Below are 22,973 nucleotides of genomic sequence, written 5' to 3'. Positions count from 1 at the left end.
AACATGGGAGCAGCCAATTATATAAGGCAATTAATAACAAAAGCAAAGAAACACATTGACAACAATACAATAATAGTGGGGGACTTTAACACCCCCCTGACTGAAATGGACAGATCATCTAAGCAAAAGATCCACAAGGAAATAAAGACTTTAAATGACACACTGGACCAAATGGACTTCACAGACATATTCAGAACATTCCATCCCAAAGCAACGGAATACACATTCTTCTCTAGTGCCCATGGAACATTCTCCAGAATTGATCACATCCTAGGTCACAAATCAGGTCTCAATCGGTACCAAAAGATTGGGATCATTCCCTGCATATTTTCAGACCACAATGCTTTGAAACTAGAACTCAACCACAAGAGGAAAGTCGGGAAGAACTCAAATACATGGAGGCTAAAGAGCATCCTACTAAAGAATGAATGGGTCAACCAAGAAATTAAAGAATTAAAAAAATTCATGGAAATCAATGAAAATGAAAACACAACTGTTCAAAATCTTTGGGATACAGCAAAGGCAGTCTTGAGAGGAAAGTATATAGCAATACAAGCCTTTCTCAAGAAACAAGAAAGGTCTCAAATACACAACCTAACCCTACACCTAAAGGAGCTGGAGAAAGAACAGCAAATAAAGCCTAAACCCAGCAGGAGAAGAGAAATCATAAAGATCAGAGCAGAAATCAATGAACTAGAAACCAAAAGAACAGTAGAACAGATCAACGAAACTAGGAGCTGGTTCTCTGAAAGAATTAACAAGATTGATCAACCCCTGGCCAGACTGATCAAAAAGAAAAGAGAAATGACCCAAATCAACAAAATCATGAATGAAAGAGGAGAGATCACAACCAACACCAAAGAAATACAAACAATTATAAGAACATATTATGAGCAACTCTATGCCAGCAAATTAGATAACCTGGAAGAAATGGGTGCATTCCTAGAGATGTATCAGCTACCAAAATTGAACCAGGAAGAAATAGAAAACCTGAACAGACCTATAACCACTAAGGAAATTGAAACAGTCATCAAAAATCTCCCAACAAACAAAAGCCCAGGGCCAGATGGCTTCCCAGGGGAATTCTATCAGACATTTCAAGAAGAATTAATACCTATTCTCCTGAAACTGTTCCAAAAAATAGAAATGGAAGGGAAACTTCCAAACTCATTTTATGAGGCCAGCATTACCTTGATCCCAAAACCAGACAAAGACCCCATCAAAAAAGAGAATTACAGACCAATATCCTTGATGAACACGGATGCAAAAATTCTCACCAAAATACTAGCCAATAGGATCCAACAGTACATTAAAAGGATTATTCACCGCGACCAAGTGGGATTTATTCCTGGGCTGCAAGGCTGGTTCAACATCCGCAAATCAATCAACGTGATACAATACATTAACAAAAGAAAGAACAAGAATCATATGATCCTCTCAATAGATGCAGAAAAAGCATTTGACAAAGTACAACATCCTTTCTTGATCAAAACTCTTCAGAGTATAGGGATAGAGGGTACATACCTCAATATCATAAAAGCCATCTATGAAAAACCTACAGCGAATATCATTCTCAATGGGGAAAGGCTGAGAGCTTTTCCCCTAAGGTCAGGAACGCGGCAGGGATGTCCACTCTCACCACTGCTATTCAACATAGTCTTAGAAGTCCTAGCCACAGCAATCAGACAACAAAAAGAAATCAAAGGCATCCAAATCGGCAAAGAGGAAGTCAAACTCTCACTCTTTGCAGATGATATGATACTGTATGTGGAAAACCCAAAAGTCTCCACCCCAAAACTGCTAGAACTCATCCAGGAATTCAGTAAAGTAGTAGGATATAAAATCAATGCACAGAAATCAGTGGCATTCCTATACACCAACAACAAGACAGAAGAGAGACAAATCAAGGAGTCTATCCCATTTACAATTGCACCCAAAACCATTAGATACCTAGGAATAAATCTAACCAAAGAGGCAAAGGATCTGTACTCAGAAAACTATAAAATACTCATGAAAGAAATTGAAGAAGACACAAAGAAATGGAAAAACATTCCATGCTCATGGATTGGGAGAATCAACATTGTGAAGATGTCAATGCTACCTAGAGCAATCTACACATTCAATGCAATCCCCATCAAAATACCATCCACTTTTTTCAAAGAAATGGAACAAATAATCCTAAAATTTGTATGGAACCAGAAGAGACCCCGAATAGCCAGAGGAATACTGAAAAAGAAAAGCAAAGCTGGCGGCATCACAATTCCGGACTTCCAGCTCTATTACAAATCTGTCATCATCAAGACAGTATGGTACTGGCACAAAAACAGACACATAGATAAATGGAACAGAATCGAGAGCCCAGAAATGGACCCTCAACTCTATGGTCAACTTATTTTTGACAAAGCAGGAAAGAATGTCCAATGGCAAAAAGACAGCCTCTTCAACAAATGGTGTTGGGAAAATTGGACAGCCACATGCCGAAGAATGAAACTGGACCATTTCCTTACACCACACACAAAAATAGACTCCAAATGGTTGAAAGACCTAAACGTGAGACAGGAGTCCATCCAAATCCTAAAGGAGAACACAGGTAGCAACCTTTTCGACCTTAGCCGCAGCAACTTCTTCCTAGAAACATCGCCAAAGGCACGGGAAGCCAGGGCAAAAATGAACTATTGGGATTTCATCAAGATAAAAAGCTTTTGCACAGCAAAAGAAACAGTCTACAAAACCAAAAGACAACCGACGGAATGGGAGAAAATATTTGCAAATGACATATCAGATAAAGGGCTAGTATCCAAAATCTATAAAGAACTTATCAAACTCAACACCCAAAGAACAAATAATCCAATCAAGAAATGGGCAGAAGACATGAACAGACATTTCTCCAAAGAAGACATCCAAATGGCCAACAGGCACATGAAAAAGTGCTCAACATCGCTCGGCATCAGGGAAATCCAAATCAAAACCTCAATGAGATACCACCTCACACCCGTCAGAATGGCTAAAATTAACAAGTCAGGGAATGACAGATGTTGGCGGGGATGTGGAGAAAGGGGAACCCTCCTACACTGTTGGTGGGAATGCAAGCTGGTGCAACCACTCTGGAAAACAGTATGGAGGTTCCTCAAACGGTTGAAATTAGAGCTACCGTTTGATCCAGCAATTGCACTACTGGGTATTTACCACAAAGATACAAATGTAGGGACCCGAAGGGGTACGTGTACCCCAATGTTTATAGCAGCAATGTCCACCATAGCCAAACTGTGGAAAGAGCCAAGATGCCCATCGACAGATGAATGGATAAAGAAGAGGTGGTATATATACACAATGGAATATTATGCAGCCATCAAAAGGAATGAGATCTTGCCATTTGCAACGACGTGGATGGAACTGGAGGGTGTTATGCTGAGTGAAATAAGTCAATCAGAGAAAGACATGTATCACATGACCTCACTGATATGAGGAATTCTTAATCTCAGGAAACAAACTGAGTGTTACTGGAGTGGTGGGGGGTGGGAGGGATGGGGTCGGCTGGGTGATAGACATTGGGGAGGGTATGTGCTACGGTGAGCGCTGTGAATTGTGCAAGACTGTTGAATCACAGATCTGTACTTCTGAAACAAATAACGCAACATATTTTAAGAAAAAAGAAAAAGAAGAAGATAACAGGAGAGGAAGAAAAGGGGAGTAAGTCAGAGGGGGAGACGAACCAGGAGAGATGATGGACTCTGAAAAACAAACTGAGGGTTCTAGAGGGGAGGGGGGTAGGGGGATGGGTTAGCCTGGTGATGGGTATTGAGGAGGGCACGTTCTGCATGGAGCACTGGGTGTTATGAACAAACAATGAATCATGGAACACTGCATCAAAAACTAATGATGTAATATATGGCGATTAACATAACAATAAAAAAATTTTTTAAAAATCTTAAAAAAAAGAAGAAGCTTGTCTCAGAGTAATTTGCATGCAGAGCCCAGCTGGGCACAGAGTGGGAACCCCTGTTGTTTCAAAGCAGATTGTCTTTACACATTGGTTCCCATGGGACTTTCCACTCTGGCTACCATTCTCTGCCAAGGATGAGATAGGTTGTGGATTTCACAGCATCTGGAGGATCCATTAAGGGTTGAGGCACAAGAAAAGGTAAAAAGATGTTGGAATTATCGAGCCTCTAAAACTGCAAGGGCTTCCCTCGGTGAAATCATTACTTTCCCATGTTCCCAGTGAGTGATGGGGGGACCAGAAGAGACTGGGCCAAAGTGTTCAAAGCCTGGATTCCAAAATAAACAAGCCTGGACCCTTCTAATGTCCAGACACCTGCTGCTTGAAGAGCATCCCTGCCCATCCCAGCCCTGGCTTCTCTGGATGACCTGAGTCCTACCCATTCCAGGACTCAGATGTAGATTCAAGTTCATCTATAACCCCTAGGGAGTCAAAAGAGATGAGCTTTTATCCTAATCATTGATCAATTTATTGTTAAATTGCATACATAGTCTTGTATTAATATGTTATGTATATTATGATGAGGTGTCTATTAGAAAACATGGAGAAAATACATAAAATGTAAAAGGAAGAGATGGAAGGTCTAATACCTTCTTACTACACCCTTGTACCTACGGTCAACACTCCCTTGGTCCCATGCAGAATGCCCATTCGCAGAAGAGTTGCCCACTTCTCCAAAGAATTGTCCTTGGCCAAAGGGAGCTGCCTCACTTGGAAGTGGGCGTTCCTTATCACTGTAGGGTCAGGTGGCTGACAGAGGTATACAAAAGGTCAACCCCCTCCCCCGCCCCCGTGGTGCAATTCACCTTCTAGAGCTCCCAGTTGGATCAAGCTGAAGTTGGACGCCAGTTGAGACCACACCTTTGCTTACGTTTCTACTCCATCCTTCTTCTCTTACTTTCTCACAGCTTCCTCCTAAGTTCACTGCTGAGTAAGTCACAGGCATCCAAATCCTCACCTCAGGCTCTGCTTCCAGGGAAATTGAACTAAGGAAGTACATTGTGAAACATGGCCAGAAACAACTTCCAGAAACAGATACCCAATAGAAAATAAACAGAAATAGAAGTTCTTATACCTTCTTCCCACACGCAGGAGGATCATTCTACATTGCCTCCACTTTGTAGATTCCCCACTTCAAGAGACCAGCTTATGGTAAGCTGAGCCTTGGCAGGGTTTTAGGCAGAGAGACTGGGTCAGATCTGTGGTTGAAAAAGTGGTTCTGACTGCCCAGGAGAGAGTGGAATGGGATGGGGGCCAGGCTGGAAGCAGGCAGAGCAGTGAAGAGGGATCCAAGCAAAAGCTGGTGGCAGCTTGAACCAAGGTGGTGGAGGAATAGAGAGAGGTGGCTGATGGGAAAAGACTTAAGAGGTGGGACCCCCGGCACATGGCAGCTGAGTGACTGTCAGGGGCCAGGAAGGGAGGAGGCGGAAGGAGGGACGCCCGGTGAAGCCAAACAACAATAACAAAAACCTCTCAAGTTAATCAAGATAAAGATAAATCGGTAGTACTGATATTTCCTTTCGTCTCAGACTCCAACATGGCTCAGCAAAGCACTCTTAACCAGTCCTGTCTTTAGTTAAAATTTTGATATTTTTCTCATCACAGCTTTTTTTTTTTTTGCAGTAATTACAAAATATGGCATTAAAATATTACCGTTCCTGATTGCTGAGTTTTTTTGGGGGCCCCCCTGAATTTTGTGCCCAAGTCCAGGCCCTTCGCCCACGGCTGGTTTACTTACGTTTCCTCAAGGCAAGACTTGTCCAAGTCTTAGTTTTTATATCTGTGAAATGGGAATCGTAACACCTACCCCTCAGACCTGCCAGGCGTGCTGGATGAAATTCTCCAGGCGCGCGGCTTGCTTTGTGAATGATGAATTGTGTGACTCATGGAGGATGTTGTCTGTTCTCATGCAGCAAGTTCACCCCGGGGTGGGGGTGGGGGTGCCCTTTGCAGAGCTGGGAGTCATTCAGGATTTTCCTTCTATACCTCAATCCTTGATCATACCGTTCCCCATCCTGTTCTCTCCTCCGCCACCTCCTGACCCCACTGCCTCCCCAGTAAAGACAGACAGAATGGCTTACTCCTAAAGAAGTGTTAGGGCCAGAAAAATCCTCCAAGAATTCACTGAAAAAACAAAACAAAACAAAACAAAACAAAAACGTGTTCTTGTTTTTGGCAAAATCCATTCTGAACCAGGCAGTTGAAAACAAACACGGCTCCTTCCCCTGGTGTCAGGAAACCATACATTGTGTTTGGAGGCCTCCTGGAGTGGGCTGAAATATTCTTTCTCTTAGGGGAAATGAAACCCAGCTTCGTACACTATAGTTGGGACTGTTTCCAACCCCACATTCAGGACATTTGCTATTCTGATTGTATAAGCCCGAGTCAGGTACACACGCTGGGGTTTCTGAATATATTTACAAGGAAATCAGCATAATGCACAGTTAATATTCACAATGTGATTAATCCAAAAGCCCCGCTCCATATTCCAATTACATCCACTGCTCCCCGACGTGGGCCGGGTTTTGCTTAAATGCATATGGAGTCAATTGGAGCGCCAGATTTATGGAGGCTGCCGAAAGTCTGGTGCCGTAACAGTAATAAGTTATATTCCTATTATGTGGTGGGCAATAAAAAATCTGATATTTATTCTGCTGGATTTTGAGAAACTCTTGGAAAGATCTTAGGCTGCCAGAACACAGGACATATTTCACAAACAAATGTCCCCAGTGTGGTTTGACCGTTTAGAGGAGATGGAGCCACCGTGGAGTCCAGTACCCAGATACTGGAGAAGGCCAGCCAGCATCCCCAACATGGCTGGTAGGTCCTCACTACCCGAACATAGGAACTTGGTTCGGTCCTCCGGAAAGGCCTAGGCTGCGTGACCTTGGGCAAGATCCTCAGACCTCTCTGAGCCTCTTTTTTTCCATCTGTATAATGGGAATAGCAGTAGCAACCTCAAAGGTCTGTTGCAAGGATTAAACGAAATAATGAGCGTGCACGGGTTCAGGCCAGTGCCTGGTACATAGTGAGCAACTAACAGGTTATTCTTTCTAACAGATGATTTTAAGAGAAGAAATGGAATTTACAAATGAATAAATGGATTGGAGTTAATTTTTTTCAATGCACAAAGGCACTTACTAGAACAACGCATCCGTAAAATGTGGTAACCGTACCACTGGAGGAGAGGGGCATAGGGAATGATGTTTCATGGTGCATGGATAATGGTTTTTATTTTTAAAGTTGTGCACTTATTTTAATGTGTCTTGAGGGGAAATAACAAACACATCAACCACATGATTTCATGATTATTACTGCTTAGGCCAAGACTCTAGATGGTTGGCTATTGGAATAAATGTTAAAAAAAATAAGGTATATTGGAGGGGCAGATGAACCATGAGAGACAATGGACTCTGAAAAACAAACTGAGGGTTCTAGAGGGGAGGGGGGTGGGGGGGATGGGTTAGCCTGGTGATGGGTATTAAAGAGGGCACGTTCTGCGTGGAGCACTGGGTGTTATGCACAAACAACGAATCATGGAACACTGCATCAAAAACTAATGATGTAATGTATGGTGATTAACATAACATAATAAAAAATAAGGTATAACTAAAGATAGGGCAAAAAATCTTGAAGGTGATATTAAAATAACTGGAGTTTAGGAAGCATTATTCTAGAAGGAGTAAAAATGGTGACAAGAAATCTTGGGGTTAGCTAAGGCCTCTCAAAACATAAAAACAAATCAGGAACCACCATGCAGGGTGCGACAGAGTCACGTGAGTTACTAGGGTCATTCGGAATTCCCCAGATGGCACCCACTGTCCATTTCTACCCATCCGTCACCTACAGGAAAACAAGGCATTGAAAATAGCATCATTTTAGAGGGAAACTTGAAAATTCTCAAATTTATTTATTCATTATTTATTTATTTATTTATTATTTAGTTAGTTAAGATTTTATTTATTTATTTGACAGAGAGAGAGAGACAGCGAGAACAGGAACACAAGCAGGGGGAGTGGGAGAGGGAGAAGCAGGCTTCCCGCAGAGCAGGGAGCCCGATGCGGGGCTCGATCCCAGGACCCTGGGATCATGACCTGAGCCGAAGGCAGACACTTAATGACTGAGCCACCGAGGCGCCCCTCAAATTAATTTTTTCAGCCAATAATTGGCCCACTTTGACATTTCACCACGAGTTTAAGTTATTTTCCAACATCCCTGGTAAACTGATGGCCATCCAGCACTGAGGCAATGCAGTGGTTGAGAACCACTGGTCTCCGGAACCATGACACACAGTGGAATTGAAACCACCCTGGGTCTCGAGAAGCCAAATTCAGACCGAAACAGGAGAGAGTTGGCTCCAGCTTCTTCCGCTAGCATGCCGACAGCTGGAGAGCGGCTAAGGCCACTGTCATCCGCTATCCTACTTACAGAGTTTCCTGCACCTTGGAAGAGAAAGCCATTTCAGGCTGCACACTGTGCAGAAGGACAAGCTTCCAGAGCAGCAAGGGGTGGGTTTGGTTGGCTGGGAGTGTACCTATTTTTACATAAATTTCTGAAGTTTTCTTGTGCACTTGGAAAGCACAGAAGCTCTTTTCCTTTGGCAACTGCTAAGGTGCTGAAGGCTTTTCAGGTCGCCCATGGCAGGGGTTCCCACTCAGAAACCGTGGGTAAGAATCAGGAGGTCTGCGGACCCCATGAAATGATAGGCAAACCAGGGAAAACAGTGTGTGTGTGTGCGTGTGTGTGCGTGTGCGCACGTGTGCACGCACAAGTATCTGCATGCACTGGAGTATTTCGCCAGGAGAAGATCCACGGCTTTCACAGACTGTCAAAGGGGTTGATTTCGGGTTTTGTCAGCTGTTTGGAGCTTCAGTGATATGGAATCTTAACGCAGAAAGGAAAGAAGTGTATTAAGAGTACAGAAGTTGGTTTGGGGTGACACTGGGATAGAAAAGGAGGCTCAAGAAATATTTCCTTGGACTCTGAGTCCAAGCTGTTGGAGAATTACAATAAGTGAACATGAGTCATTTTGCAGTAATTCCTGGGATTGTTAAACTGTTCTTTTGATCTCAACACTTCTTTCTTTTTTTTAAATTTTGTTATGTTATGTTAATCACCATACATTACATCATTAGTTCTTGATGTAGTGTCCCATGATTCATTGTTTGCGTATAACACCCAGTGCTCCATGCAGAACGTGCCCTCCTTAATACCCATCCCCAGGCTAACCCATCCCCCCACCCCCCTCCCCTCTAGAACCCTCAGTTTGTTTCCTTGAGTCCATAGTCTCTCATGGTTCGTCTCCCCCTCCGATTTCCCCCCCTTAACTTTTCCCTTCCTACTATCTTTTTTTTAACATAAAATGTATTATTTGTTTCAGGGGTACAGGTCTGTGATTCAACACTCTTGCACGATTCACAGCGCTCACCATAGCACACACCCTCCCCAATGTCTATCACCCAGCCACCCCATCCCCCCCCCCACTCCAGCAGCCCTCAGTTTGTTTCCTGAGATTAAGAATGCCTCCTATCTGTTATACGCAAACAATGAATCATGGAACACTACATCAAAAACTAATGATGTGATGTATGGTGATTAACATAACATAATAATAATTTAAAAAATGCTATATGGGAAGAATTTAGAAGAAGGATGGAGATGACGAGGGCCATGGAGGGAAGGATAGAACATCTGCTCCAGACCAACCTAGAGGCTCCTTCAGACCCCTCAGCTGGGAGGACAGTGTCCCTTTCTCCAAGACAACTCTGGGGCTGGGCTGCAATGACGAGTGGGGAGGCCAGTGACCCTTTGGGGTGGATGGAACCAGCAACATGGCAGGGACGAGGTCCCTCCCCTAATTACCCTGTGAGCAGTGGACACCAATAGTGATTCGGGGGGTGGGTGGAATATGAAGAGCCTGAGTCCCAGGAACATAGAGAGAAACTCACCTAGAGCCTACTAAAGGGTTCATGGAAGGAGTTGTAGTCCCTCATGCGGAGATATAAGCAGGAACTAGAAAACACACATTCTGGCTATTCCTTGACCTCAGTACCCTAGAATGAATGAGGCCTGGGGACATTAGTCTGAGTTGTAGTTACCCATTCACCCCCAAATTAAGATGCACCAATTTCTTGAAATTTCTACCAATCTCTTGAAAAGCAGCATAGAACGGCCTAGGACACACATTTTCTAAGAAAGGGCCCTAAATGAAGGCCCCATTCTAAGTAAGACATTGGTGCAAATATACACATAACATCTCTGGGGCTGTTAGGAAAGAAATAGCAGAGCTGTTCACGAGAATCTAATGATGTTCCTTCCAATGGGCCTGTGCCTTTCCAGACATGAACTTGGAAAGAATGTTCCAGACAACGGAAATGCTTTGACTTGTTTGGACTTTTGTGTTAGGGATAATTTTTCCTCTGTATTTAGACAAACTTGTTTTCATTATTGCCCCCGCCCCTTCCCCCCCAAAGAAGGCTTTTTAAAGCCAGCTACCCTCCCTAGAAAATTTTGATGCCACAGATATACTGTATATCTGTTTGTGTACTACATATATATCGGTGCTTCACATATTAAAAAATATTTTATGAGGGAAAAAAAAGAATTCCTCCTATCACTGAGATCATTTGATACTTGTCTTTCTCTGATTGACTTATTTCAATCAGCATAATACCCTCCAGTTCCATCCATGTCGTTGCAAATGGCAAGATCTCATTCCTTTTGATGGCTGCATAATATTCCATTGTGTATATATACCACCTCTTCTTTATCCATTCATCTGTCGATGGACATCTTGGCTCTTTCCATAGTTTGGCTATTGTGGACATTGCTGCCATAAACATCGGGGTGCATGTACCCCTTTGGATCCCTACATTTGTATCTTTGGGGTAAATACCCAGTAGTGCACTTGCTGGATCGAATGGTAGCTCTAATTTCAACTGTTTGAGGAACCTCCACACTGTTTTCCAGAGTGGTTGCACCAGCTTGCATTCCCACCAACAGTGTAGGAGGGTTCCCCTTTCTCCGCATCCCCGCCAACATCTGTCGTTTCCTGACATCAATTTTAGCCATTCTGACTGGTGTGAGGTGGTATCTCATTGAGGTTTTGATTTGGATTTCCCTGATGCCGAGCGATGTTGAGCACTTTTTCATGTGTCTGTTGGCCATTTGGGTGTCATCTTTGGGAAAACGTCTGTTCATGTCTTCTGCCCATTTCTTGATTGGATCATTTGTTCTTTGGGTGTTGAGTTTGATAAGTTCTTTATAGATTTTGGATACTAGCCCTTTATCAGATATGTCATTTGCAAATATCTGCTCCCATTCTGTCGGTTTTCTTTTGGTTTTGTTGACTGTTGTTGAAGCAAAAACTTCTTATCTTGATGAAGTCCCAATAGTTCATTTTTGCCCTTGCTTTCCTTGCCTTTGGCGATGTTTCTAGGAAGAAGTTGCTGCAGCTGAGGTCGAAGAGGTTGCTGCCTGTGTTCTCCTTTAGGATGTTGATGGACTCCTGTCTCACATTTAGGTCTTTCAACCATTTGCAGTCTATTTTTGTGTGTGGTATAAGGAAATGGTCCAGTTTCATTCTTCTGCATGTGGCTGTCCAATTTTCCCAGCACCCTTCATTGAAGAGACTGTCTTTTTTCCATTGGACATTCTTTCCTGCTTTGTCGAAGATTTGTTGACCATAGAGTTGAGGGTTCATTTCTGGGCTCTCTATTCTGTTCCATTGATCTATGTGTCTGTTTTTGTGCCAGTACCATACTGTCTTGATGATGACAGCTTTATAATAGAGCTTGAAATCCAGAATTGTGATGCCGCCAGCTTTGCTTTTCTTTGTCAACATTCCTCTGGCTATTCAGGGTCTTTTTTGGTTCCATACAAATTTTAGGATTATTTGTTCCATTTCTTTGAAAAAAGTGGATGGTATTTTGATGGGGATTGCATTGAATGTGTAGATTGCTCTAGGTAGCATTGAGATTTTCACAGTATTTGTTCTTCCAAACCATGAGCATGGAATGTTTTTCCATTTCTTTGTATCTTCTTCAATTTCTTTCATGAGTATTTTATAGTTTCCTGAGTACAGATTCTTTGACTCTTTGGTTAGATTTATTCCGAGATATCTTATGGTTTTGGGTGCAATTGTAAATGGGACCGACTCCTTAATTTCTCTTTCTTCTGTCTTGTTGTTGGTGTATAGGAATGCCACTGATTTCTGTGTATTGATTTTATATCCTGCCACTTTACTGAATTCCTGTATGATCAACTTTCTTTCAACTGGTCCATATGGATCCCAAGTTATCAGCATTACACTGACATGTCCCCCCAGGGTCTCCCGTCTCTCCTACCAGGTGCTCATCTCCTCGAACGTGGGAGCTCTGGCTAATTTCACAGGGCAGCCTTCTCCACCCCTGAAGCTTGGTGGATTCTTGCCAGAGGAAAGATTGTGCCTATTTTCAGGAATCAACAGTCAAAAGATCATGAGCATTGCATCCAAACGGACGTGGACTCAAATTGTTACCTCCATTACATAGTCATAAGGTGTTCTCAGGCTAGTTTCTTATCCACTTCCATCCTCAGTTTCCCATCTGAAAAGTGGGGTGAACATTCCCAGTGTCTACAATTACTGAAATAATTAAGTGAGTGGAGTTGGCGTGCTTAGTGCCATCCCTAGCACAGATGAAGCATGCCGCCAGTTGTGGTTACTGCTCTACAAACACATTTGTTTGAAAGACTGACGCTACTTAATTGTTTAAAAATCATTTAAGGTTAGCAGCAGAAAGCTCAAATTGCCACTAACTTTAACAAAATATTATTCCATCAACGAATTCTTTGCTGAGAGCCTCCCATGTGCTTTCTATGTAGGATGGCAATGATGCAGTTCCTGCCTTCATAGGCTCACGGAGGGAAGGATGAGGTGGGTGGGCTTGGCAAGCTCTGTGCAAGCTCTAACAGAAAGAACTAGATGCCATGGGCATTCACCCGGACGTGGGATCTGAGAAGGTATCCCAGGTGAGCAGACGTGGGGGAAGACTGTATGAAGAAAGAGCAGGAGGGGCACCTGGGTGGCTCAGTCGTTTGAATGACTGACTCTTGATTTCGGCTCAGGTCATGATCTCAGGGTCCTGGGATCGAGCCCCGCTCGAGACTCCACTCTCAGTGCAGAGTCTGCTGGAGATTCTCTCTTTCCCTCTCCCTTTGCCCCTCCCCTATTCACACTCTCTAGATAAATAAAATCTTAAAGAAAAAAAAGAGCTGGAGAGGTAGCTAGAGAAAGAGGCTGGAGGGGATTGTCCTCTTCATCTTTGAGCAAGGTGAGGGAGCGCCGTGTGAGAAAACCTGAGGCAAGAGCGAGCTTCTGAGTTAAAGGCCAGGATCCCAGTGCACCTGGAGTGGGATGAAGCAAGAAATCCCTCGGGGTGGCCAGGCTAGGACCACTGCCAGCTCTCCCACCTGTTCTCCCGGCTACCATTCTTGGAGAGGTCTTTCCAATCTCCCCCATCGCCATTAGGGAGATCACTGAAAAATATAACTTGGATCCTGCTGCTCCACCTCATGGCTCTCTGTGGCCAGCAGAATGAAGTCTAAGTTCCTTTTATCCTCAAATGTCCTACTGACCCCTGCTGACCTTATCTCTGACCTCATGCCACATGGGCCCCCCTCTATTTCAGCACACGTACTGTGCACCAGCCTCCTAACTGCATCTGTTCTCTTCCTTGTGTGGGTCTCACTCATTCCCACCCCAGGGCCTTTGCACCTGCTCTTCCCTGTGCCTGTAGTGCTCCTCCTCGAAGCGCTATAGCCTGGCTGCCTCCTTCTCTCCATTCTTGTCTCAGCTCCGCCCCTCAGACAGGTCTTCTCTGGTTTCATTAAGAAGATCCTCTTGTGCTTCCTTCACATCTTAGTACCTTTTAAAATCTATTTCTAGGTTTTCTTGCTTATCTCTTTTATCTTTATATTGGAATTCAAGTTCCATGAGAGCTGGGACTTAGTCTAATTCACCACTCAGTGTTTGTCATTGTGGGTTCTCAATACATCTCAAATAATGAATGGATCGAATTGGAAATATGAAAACAAAGGCGTCTGGACCAAGTCTGAGGTATGTACCTGCCTCACAAAGTGATAGGAAGGAAAAGATGAGATGATCTATTCAAAGTGCTCTGCAGAGACTGACAAGGTCAAGGGGCAAGCCATTCAGGCAGGAGGTGCCAAAGCAGCCTGAGACCAGATTGGGAGTGTGAGGCCAGTTACCTCAGGTTTGCACGTGCTTGAAAGCAGCTGGCAAGTTGCACTCAAAGGCAGAGAGAACGCACTGGCGAAAATTTGAAAAACTCTGGCCACCTGCATCAGCTCCTGTCTGCTGAGGATTTGTGCACTTGTGCGGGGTGAGGCTTATTTCTTGATCCAAATGTTGATGCCTTTAATGTGTCTCTCAAGAACCTGGAGACTAAAAGCGAGGTGAGAAAATGGAATAGAGAAGAGGGTGGAACATTTTGCCCAGTGCTTTCAGGCCATTGACCCGTGCTGGCTCCAGGGAGCGAATGAGTAAACGTCTTTCTCCATTCCTGCTGTATCTGAGTGAGTCCACATTCTGGGCTTGCAAAAAGCCTGCCATTTTATTAGGAGAAACGTCGTTTCCCTGACTTCCAATAAATAGACGGTGAATAGATATTCAAGAATGATGACAGAAGAGATGCCAATTGTGAGTCTGGGGAAACTGTAGTTTCAGGGAGGCTCCGGGTCCCGCTCAGGAGAGTCTGGATGACTGCAAGCTACTATTGTTACATTGATAGTGGGGGTGGCTATTTGGTTGGTGGACACCCCCTCCCACTGGAGTCATGCTCTTTTTAAATATATATTTATTTTGAGAGAGAGAGAGAAAGAGTGTGAGGGAAGGGGTGGGGGTGGGGGTAAGAGGGAGAGATGATCTCAAGCAGACTCTCCACTGACCATGGAGCCCAATGCAGGGCTCAATCCCACAACCCTGAGATCATAACCTGAGCCCAAATCAAGAGTCAGACGCTCAACTGATTGAGCCACCCAGGCACCCCCATACTCTGTCTTTAAAAGGAATGTCATATGTCCCAAGATGTCATTTTTTCAGCCCCTGGGGTCCGATGGGGAGGAACACAACAGAAGCCCAGAGTCGATGGCTGGGGCTCGGTAAGCAACCGCACTGCATTTTCAAGATGGGAACGTGGCTGGTCTGAGTCAGAATTTTGCGTGACATGCAACGGAGAACCTTCTCCCAGCTTCAGGCTCTCTGCCCTTCTCCAGGGCATTTGTGGTATAGGTCCCAATTGCCATGGAAAACTTGATTTCTAAACCAGAAAATCCCTGACTAATCATAAGGTCCAGGAATTAGAGGTTCTGATTAATTGAATCTTCCAGTTAACTGAGTGCTAATCGGAAAATCTTTTGCATTTTAACCCCTCTCGCTGTTACCTTTGACTAAGTATGGCGGTTCCCTCTTGTTCTGAATCTTGGCTCTTACCCACTGCCGAGCTATGTAGCCTTGGGCAAGTTACCTAATGTCTTCGTGATCTGTTTCCACATAACAAATGACTTCAAATGTGGCAACTTAAAATAACACACAGTATCTTGTGGTTTCCATGAGTCACTAGTCCAGGCACAGCTCAGTGGGGTCTTCTCTTCAGGGTCCCACACGCTGCATTCAAGGTGTCAGTGAGCTCCTTGCTGGAGCGTGGAGGTGACTTACTTAAATTACCGTGTTTCATGTTCACGGTGATCCTCTGAAGCACATGCAATCATGATTCCCACTTCGCTGATGAGGAAACTGAGGCTTGACACGGTCCCATGATTGGTACAGGGACTTCCATCCAGCATTGTGCAAGCACCCCCTTCAAAGCCAGGCTGGTCTGGCTTCAAAGCCCAAGTGCATAACCAGTATAAGATGTTGCCTCCTGCTTGCCACGTCTTATTAAACATCGGTTGAGCTTGATTGTGTCTTCTTTTAATTTGAGAGTCTATTTCTTGCCCACTGGATCTAGAGGTTCTTGGGAAAAGGAGCCACGTCTTGGTCACATGTGTCCCAGGTCCCCATCACAAGCCTGGGCATATAGAGTGATTATTCCATGTTTGCTAAATGGGTGGAGAGGGTGATATCCCCTGGCGTAGCCCTGCCATTCAGTGTTATCCCGTGTTGGCTGTCCGATGCCCCATGCACATATTTGCAAATAGTGCATGTATGTATAATGTTAATGACTATTTTATCATTTGAATGTTTTCAGTGTCATGAATTTTTAAAATTAAACCCTCCTCAAATTGCCCAGTTTGAGGGTGCCATCTATTTCCTGAAGAAGACATCAATCCATCATGTAATTCAGCCAGTGTTCCCTGGGAGCCTCCTCTGTGCCTGGCTTGTAATGGATAAGAACCAGACTGGCAAAAATAATGCGTTTGTCTTACTAAGCTCACGCTGTGTTCTGTGCATGGTGCTAATTCATCTCATGTACATTATCTGATATAATGATTACAACTACCCTAGGTAGGGGCTTCTATTATTATCCCCAGATAAGAATACTTAGGCTCACAAGATGTCCATCGACAGATGAATGGATAAAGAAGAGGTGGTATATATACACAATGGAATATTATGCAGCCATCAAAAGGAATGAGATCTTGCCATTTGCAACGACGTGGATGGAACTGGAGGGTGTTATGCTGAGTGAAATAAGTCAATCAGAGAAAGACACGTATCATATGACCTCACTGATATGAGGAATTCTTAATCTCAGGAACAAACTGAGGGTTGCTGGAGTGGTGGGGGGTGGGAGGGATGGGGTGGCTGGGTGATAGACATTGGGGAGGGTATGTGCTACGGTGAGCGCTGTGAATTGTGTAAGACTGTTGAATCACAGATCTGTACTTCTGAAACAAATAATGCAACATATGTTAAGAAAAAAGAAAAAGAAGAAGATAGCAGGAGGGGAAGAATGAAGGGGAGTAAGTCAGAGGGGGAGACGAACCAGGAGAGATGATGGACTCTGAAAAACAAACTGAGGTTTCTAGAAGGGAGGGGAGTGGGGGGATGGGTTAGCCTGGTGATGGGTATTAAAGAGGGCACATTCTGCGTGGAGCACTGGGTGTTATGAACAAACAATGAATCATGGAACACTACACCAAAACAAATGATGTAATATATGGTGATTAACCATAACAATAAAAAAATTAAAAAAAAAAAAGAATACTTAGGCTCAAAGTGGTGGAGTGACCTACCCGAGGTGATTGTGCCTAAAGGCGAACGGGGAAGGATTCAACCCCGGGTCCTCCTGACTCCATGGCCTCTCCACCACTGTGCTTAGTAGCCTCACAGGGCAGTAAAAAAAAAAAAAAAAAAGTGTTACAAACGCTGACGCATCTCATCTTCATCTCTGCAATAGGTTCAGTGAGTTGCCCATTGTACAGATGAGAAGACTGAGTGTCGGGGAATGGAGTCCAACGCCCCCAGAGAACCACAGGTAGAAAATTGCAAGGTTGACTTACAAACCCAGTTCTACCCAACTCCAAAACTTGTTCTCTTTCCGTCGTGCTTCACTTCCAATCAGACCCGCTCTCTCAGCCACACTCTGTCCCATGTGGACGCCCGTGGGGACTCTGGGCAGCTCTGACCACAGCCCGCTGGAGAGAGGTGGGTCTCTCGCACCTTCTGCTTTGTCTCTCAAGTAGCCTGGCCTCTCTCCAGGCCCCAGCAAGCTCTCCGCTCCCATGTCAACTGTTTTTCGGGGCCTCTTGCCACCCGTGTTTTATAGCCTCCTTGGTGAAGAGCAAATCTGTATTGATTTCAGAACAACTCAGGCTGTAAATTACAGGTCATGATTGGCTTGGTCACCCCGAAATGAAAATCTATCCACGGCACCAGGGGTCTAAATCTGATTATCGTCCCGGGAAACCCGTTGGCAGGGTAGCCTGGTGTCTATGGAGAAAGGAACGCTTAAGATGGTCAAGAGCAACCTGCAAGAATACACACTGCATAATTTAGAGCTGGCCCTGGTCTTTGTCTGGCAGATTGAAGTTTCCTGGCTTGCTTTGGTCATCAAATTAAATATGAGAAGCGACCTTGAGCCATGTCTGTTATTATTAATAGTAGTAATAATGACAATGATAAAATAACAGTAGCTAATAGTCACTGATGGTTTGCATGCACTCTTTCGTCCTGAAGCCTCCAGAGTGGTCCTGTCGCTTACTGGTTGCGGGATTCCGGGCCAGTTACTTAGCTTCTCTGTGCCTCTGTTTCCTCAGCTGTAAACTGAGGGATAGAAGCAATACATGGCTCATCACATTGAGGGAAAGTTTAAATAAGTAATTTATGCCAATTGCTAAGATCAGGAGCAAGGTGTAGTCTTACAGTCATTATTCATGAAGAAACAGAAGCTCAGAGAGGTTAAGAGACTTTCCTGAGGTCACACAGCTAACAGGATTTTTGTCTGCAGCCCGGTGCATTGTTTTTAAAATGCTGTTTAATTGCCGGCATTGAAAAATGCAGCTGATTTCCTGTTTCTCTTGAACATTGGGGAAAAACTGAGGTCACGTTTCTTTCTACCACACTTCCCTACTAACTAAACCCATTCTACCACGTCAGCTAAGCCCCAGAGTGCCAAAGCCCATCCACAGACTCTTGTGCAAAAACAAACCAGCAACACCCAAATTTGGGGATTTTGAGGTTGTCTGGAAACCCTGCGTCAAAGGCCTTGAGTGCTCTGGATCAAATAATGCTGACCAGCAGCAGCTGCGCCCATCATGTGAGGTTTGTGTTCCTGGTTTGCCGCGGTCCCCACCAGTCCCTGCTGCACTGCACCCGGCCCAACTCTCCCACAAGGCCTGCCTGGCCTCTGTAGACATCGGAGATTATTAGGTAGATGAGCACACTCAAATCCCATATCCAATCCTTGAGAGTTGTACTCTTGTCACCCCCAGTTTACAGATGCTGCAACAAGGTCAAGGAGACAGTGACTTGCCCAAGGTCACACAGTCAGCAAGCTCCAGAGCTGGGATTTGAACGCAAGCCCACTCACTCCCAGAGCCGGCCTTCTTTGTCCCTTGTGGAGCTTCCTTCCCAGGCTCACAGGCTAGATGGAAGTCTCCGAGCTCAGACTGGAAAGGGAAATCCGCGTCAGTCTCTCACCCGGAGGCAGGAATGTGAAAAGAGACGGTGCTCCCGCGGCACCCGGGTCTCACAGACTCTCCTGCAGCTCCTCGTCTGAAGACAAAGGGGCTAACGGCTCTGTCGGTGTGTAAGACCCTTCCCGGAGGGAGCACAGAGCTTACATTTGTCCCTGTTGTGTGACTGTCACATAAAGGGCTCCCACGTTCAGCTGACTGCCCTTTTTCCTTCTTCAGACCTCCCAGAAAAGCCAGAGGCAAGGAGAGCCTGTGGCTGCAGGCGACCTGACACCCAGCCCGGGCCCCAGTGGGTGACGATGCCAAGGCCCCACTCCCCTGTCAGCCGCCTCGAAGAGACAGCTTGCCCCCATGTCCCCTCCCCAAAAGAAAGCAGCCCCTGGGAACTTGGGGGGTGAGGGGTGGCCAGGGAGAGAGATTTCATTTTCTCTCCTCTTCTAGAGCTGACAGCTCGGACAGTAGCTTCCAAGGAACAAACTTTATTCCCAGGGAGACAGACAGGCTGAGCTTTATATGATGCCATGAATATTTATGGCTTTTCTCCCTGCTGCGGCCTCAGCCTTGGCGGTGGTACAAGGTGCGCGCCCACGGCCAGCCCTCTGAGCCTCATTATTGCTGCGCGGAGGCGGCTTGTCTGCAGGCGGGATGAAGAGCCACTGGGAGGCGCTGTTGCCTCGTGAATAACGACGAGGATCGCTCTCCCAGCCGCTGGAGCTCCTGGAGCCGGCTGAGTGGGGGCTTTCCGTGGGGTTAGATCGCTTAATCCCCCCAACCTCCCCTGGAAGGAGGCAGGGAGGCGCAGAGAGGCCAGCTTGCTTACCCAAGGTCACACAGCTAGGAGGTAATGGACACAAGACTCAGATCCGAAAACCAGTGGCAGAAATTACCAACTCTCACCCCCCAAGCAAATGTTCTTTCTGTTTTGGTTGTTAAGGACAAGAAAACCAATAACAGACACACAGCCACTGTCTCTATCGTTTCATAAAAAGGAAGACCATCTTAACACATAAAGAGTAGGAAGGACGTAACTTGGGAAAAAAAATAAACCATAGCCCTTCCCAATGGACCCATAAAAGGAACACGGGGAGGTGGGGGAGAGCCGTGAAAGGTTTTCAGTCCCTGGCACCGGAGGAGAGAGTCTTGACATCATATCTGCGTTTTAAAGATTCGCCCCTGGGCTGTAGTGTGGGTAAGAGGCCAGACAGACTGCCGTGGTTGGGGGGAGACAGATGAGGAGCCCACTGGATGGTGCCAACCAGACAGTAGCATTGACTAGGACCAACACTGGAACCAAGGGTCAAATTATTCAGGATCCTGACAAGAGGTAGATCACCTGGAATGGAAAAGAGTCAGTTCTTTTTTTTTTTTTTTTTTTTTTTTAGAAAAAATTATATATAGTTTTATAATTTTCTTTGTTGCTTCTTAATCCACTGAAAATAATTTCAAAATATAACATTGTTAGGCATCTTCTTTGTTACCCTCTTCGGTTTCTACTTCTTTAGGCAACAATGGCTTGATCTTTAGTAACAAACCTTCACTTGTTGAAGTACGAAGGAAAGCTCGTACCACAAAAGGTCCCAAACTGAGTGGTCTGTGCTTACAAACTTCACTGATGACTGCTTGCAGATTCGCAGCTATCTGGTTACTTAGCATATCCAGTGTTGCTATTTTGGTCTGGAGAAAGTTCTCCCTTTCTTCATCTACCTTAATTTCATGTCCAGTTTTAAATAATTCAAGCATTTTGGGGATGTCACGGCCAATGGAATTTCGAGTTAGTTTTGGAAATCTTTTTTTCAGCTTTTTCTTTAATTGATTAAGCTCGGGCATTATTTCTGGAACAGCTACATAAAAGTCTGATTGAATTTCATCATCCAAAATCTTCTGAATTAGATTAAGTCCTCCTGCAAATGCAGCTCCATTTTCTTCTGCTATTTTAATCTCTGATGCATTCCCTGTAAATACAGCAACTTTATTGGTTTCTGAAACGAATGGGTATGGAAAGCGAAGAACACTGGCAAATGGCTCCACTTTTTTCTTTTTCCCCAGTGCCATATCCAGTGTCAAATCAAGATAAACACCTTGCTTTGGATTAGTAAAGTCTAGAGTTTGAAATTTCTTAAGTAACTGAATAGCTTTCTCCACCTCATATATCCGTCTTGGGTATAAATGCTTTAAGTAGACATCATCCTCAGGTTCACCTTCCATAAAGGAGTATGACTTTATTTTTTCTATCTCATCTTTTTTCTCATCTGATGCTTTGTCTTTCACACCTTTTTTTGTTTTCTTTGCAGGCTTTGTAGCAGCAGCAAAATGTCTGCTGGGCACCTGAACATATACAGAACAAGGATAAAGAGGTGTCTGATAAGCCATCTTGGAAAGACTATGCTTTTGATGATGTATCAAGACTCTACCAAGGCACCTTACGGCGGCCGCCATGTTGACCATTCCGGATTGTGAAAAGAGTCAGTTCTTAACGTGTGGTATCAGGTGAGCTGGTGGGCAACTACCTTCCCATTTGGAAGGGTCTGACCAGCCTGTACCATTTTCAGCAGAAAGATCAACTTGCTGTCTAATTTGCCCACGACCTTGGTACCGAAGTCCCAAGCAGGGAAAACCCCTCCCCCTCCTTCCTGTTCCGGGCAAAGTGGGGCCAGGTTTGTTGGGTCAGTCGGGTATGCAGGTACCTGGCTGTGTGTGGCATTTCATCAAACTGTGTAACCCTAATGAGCTGAACCTGAGATTTTGCCTTTACTGTGCCCTGTAGCATTTCTTAAAACTATATGCTCTGTGTAATGACGGGGATAAGTAGTCTTACGAGCAAGTTGCTTAGTGTTAGAGGCTTTTCTGCAATAGGCAATAGGCTTTTCTGTAAAGTGGGTGTAGAGTGTTTGGATTAGCCAAATGTTTTGATTAATATTTATATCATGCTTGTAAAGGAATCCTATGTGTTAAAGTATTATCCTATAATAAAAATGCACTTTTTTTTTTAAGTACTCAGCAAAGCCTTGTGATTACATGCTTGAGCTGGAATGCCAGGCTGCACGGGGTTCAAATTCTACCTCTGTCTTTTATAAGTCTCTTGGCCTTGGGCTTGTCACTTACCATTTCTGTGTCTTGTTTTTTTCGTATGTAAAACAGATAGCAATTATATCTACCTTTTAGGGTTAACGCTGAGAGGAGGCATGTAAAGTGCTGGGCACCATGCCAGGCATACACTAAGCACTCAATAAGTGTTACTGTTACGTATGAGTCAAGGAACTTTGAAGAGAGAATTGTGTGGAATTGATTGTACCCAAGCTGCCCTGTCCGTTAGCCATCAGCCATATGAGGTTAGTGAGCATTTAAAGTCTAAAGTGTTTTTTTTTTAATAGGAACTTTAGAAAACTGCCTTTATTCTATTTGTAGAACCTGTGGCTCCTCTGGGAGGAACCCTGGATACACTGAATTAGAGCCAGACCCTGCATCCAGGTTAAGACAGGTTATGCTACCTTCTGATGCCTCAGGCATCAAACCAAATTCCTATTTATTTAGCCCAGCTCTGGGGAGGGGGTGAATTGAGATGTGCTATGTGGTAAAATATTCTTTGGAGATTTCTTAAGAAGAAAGAATGTAAAATCTCTCCTTGCTAACTTGTATGTTAATTGCATATTGAAACAATAACATTCTGAATATATCAGACAAGATAAAATCTCTTTATTAACATTCATTTTCCTGGTTTTTTTTTTTTTAGTATAGCTACTAAATTTTTTAGAATTATGTATGTGCTTTCCATTTGTGGGTTGCATTCTTTGTTGAACAGTGTTCAGCTAGAGGTTTGAGGGCCAAAGCACAGGAT

At 44.4% G+C, this 22,973-nt stretch overlaps 1 pseudogene; it reads right to left on the bottom strand.

The window, feature by feature from the left end:
- Nucleotides 1–20,540: 20,540 nt before the first annotated feature.
- Nucleotides 20,541–21,583, bottom strand: LOC112837196 (large ribosomal subunit protein uL1m pseudogene; annotated as a pseudogene).
- Nucleotides 21,584–22,973: the final 1,390 nt, after the last annotated feature.

The sequence above is a fragment of the Callorhinus ursinus genome, unplaced genomic scaffold (assembly GCF_003265705.2).
Source record: "Callorhinus ursinus isolate GAN/ISIS: 27379988/994484 unplaced genomic scaffold, GSC_fseal_2.0 scaffold41, whole genome shotgun sequence".
NCBI lineage: Eukaryota > Metazoa > Chordata > Mammalia > Carnivora > Otariidae > Callorhinus > Callorhinus ursinus.
This window is presented reverse-complemented; position numbering and strand designations above follow the sequence as displayed.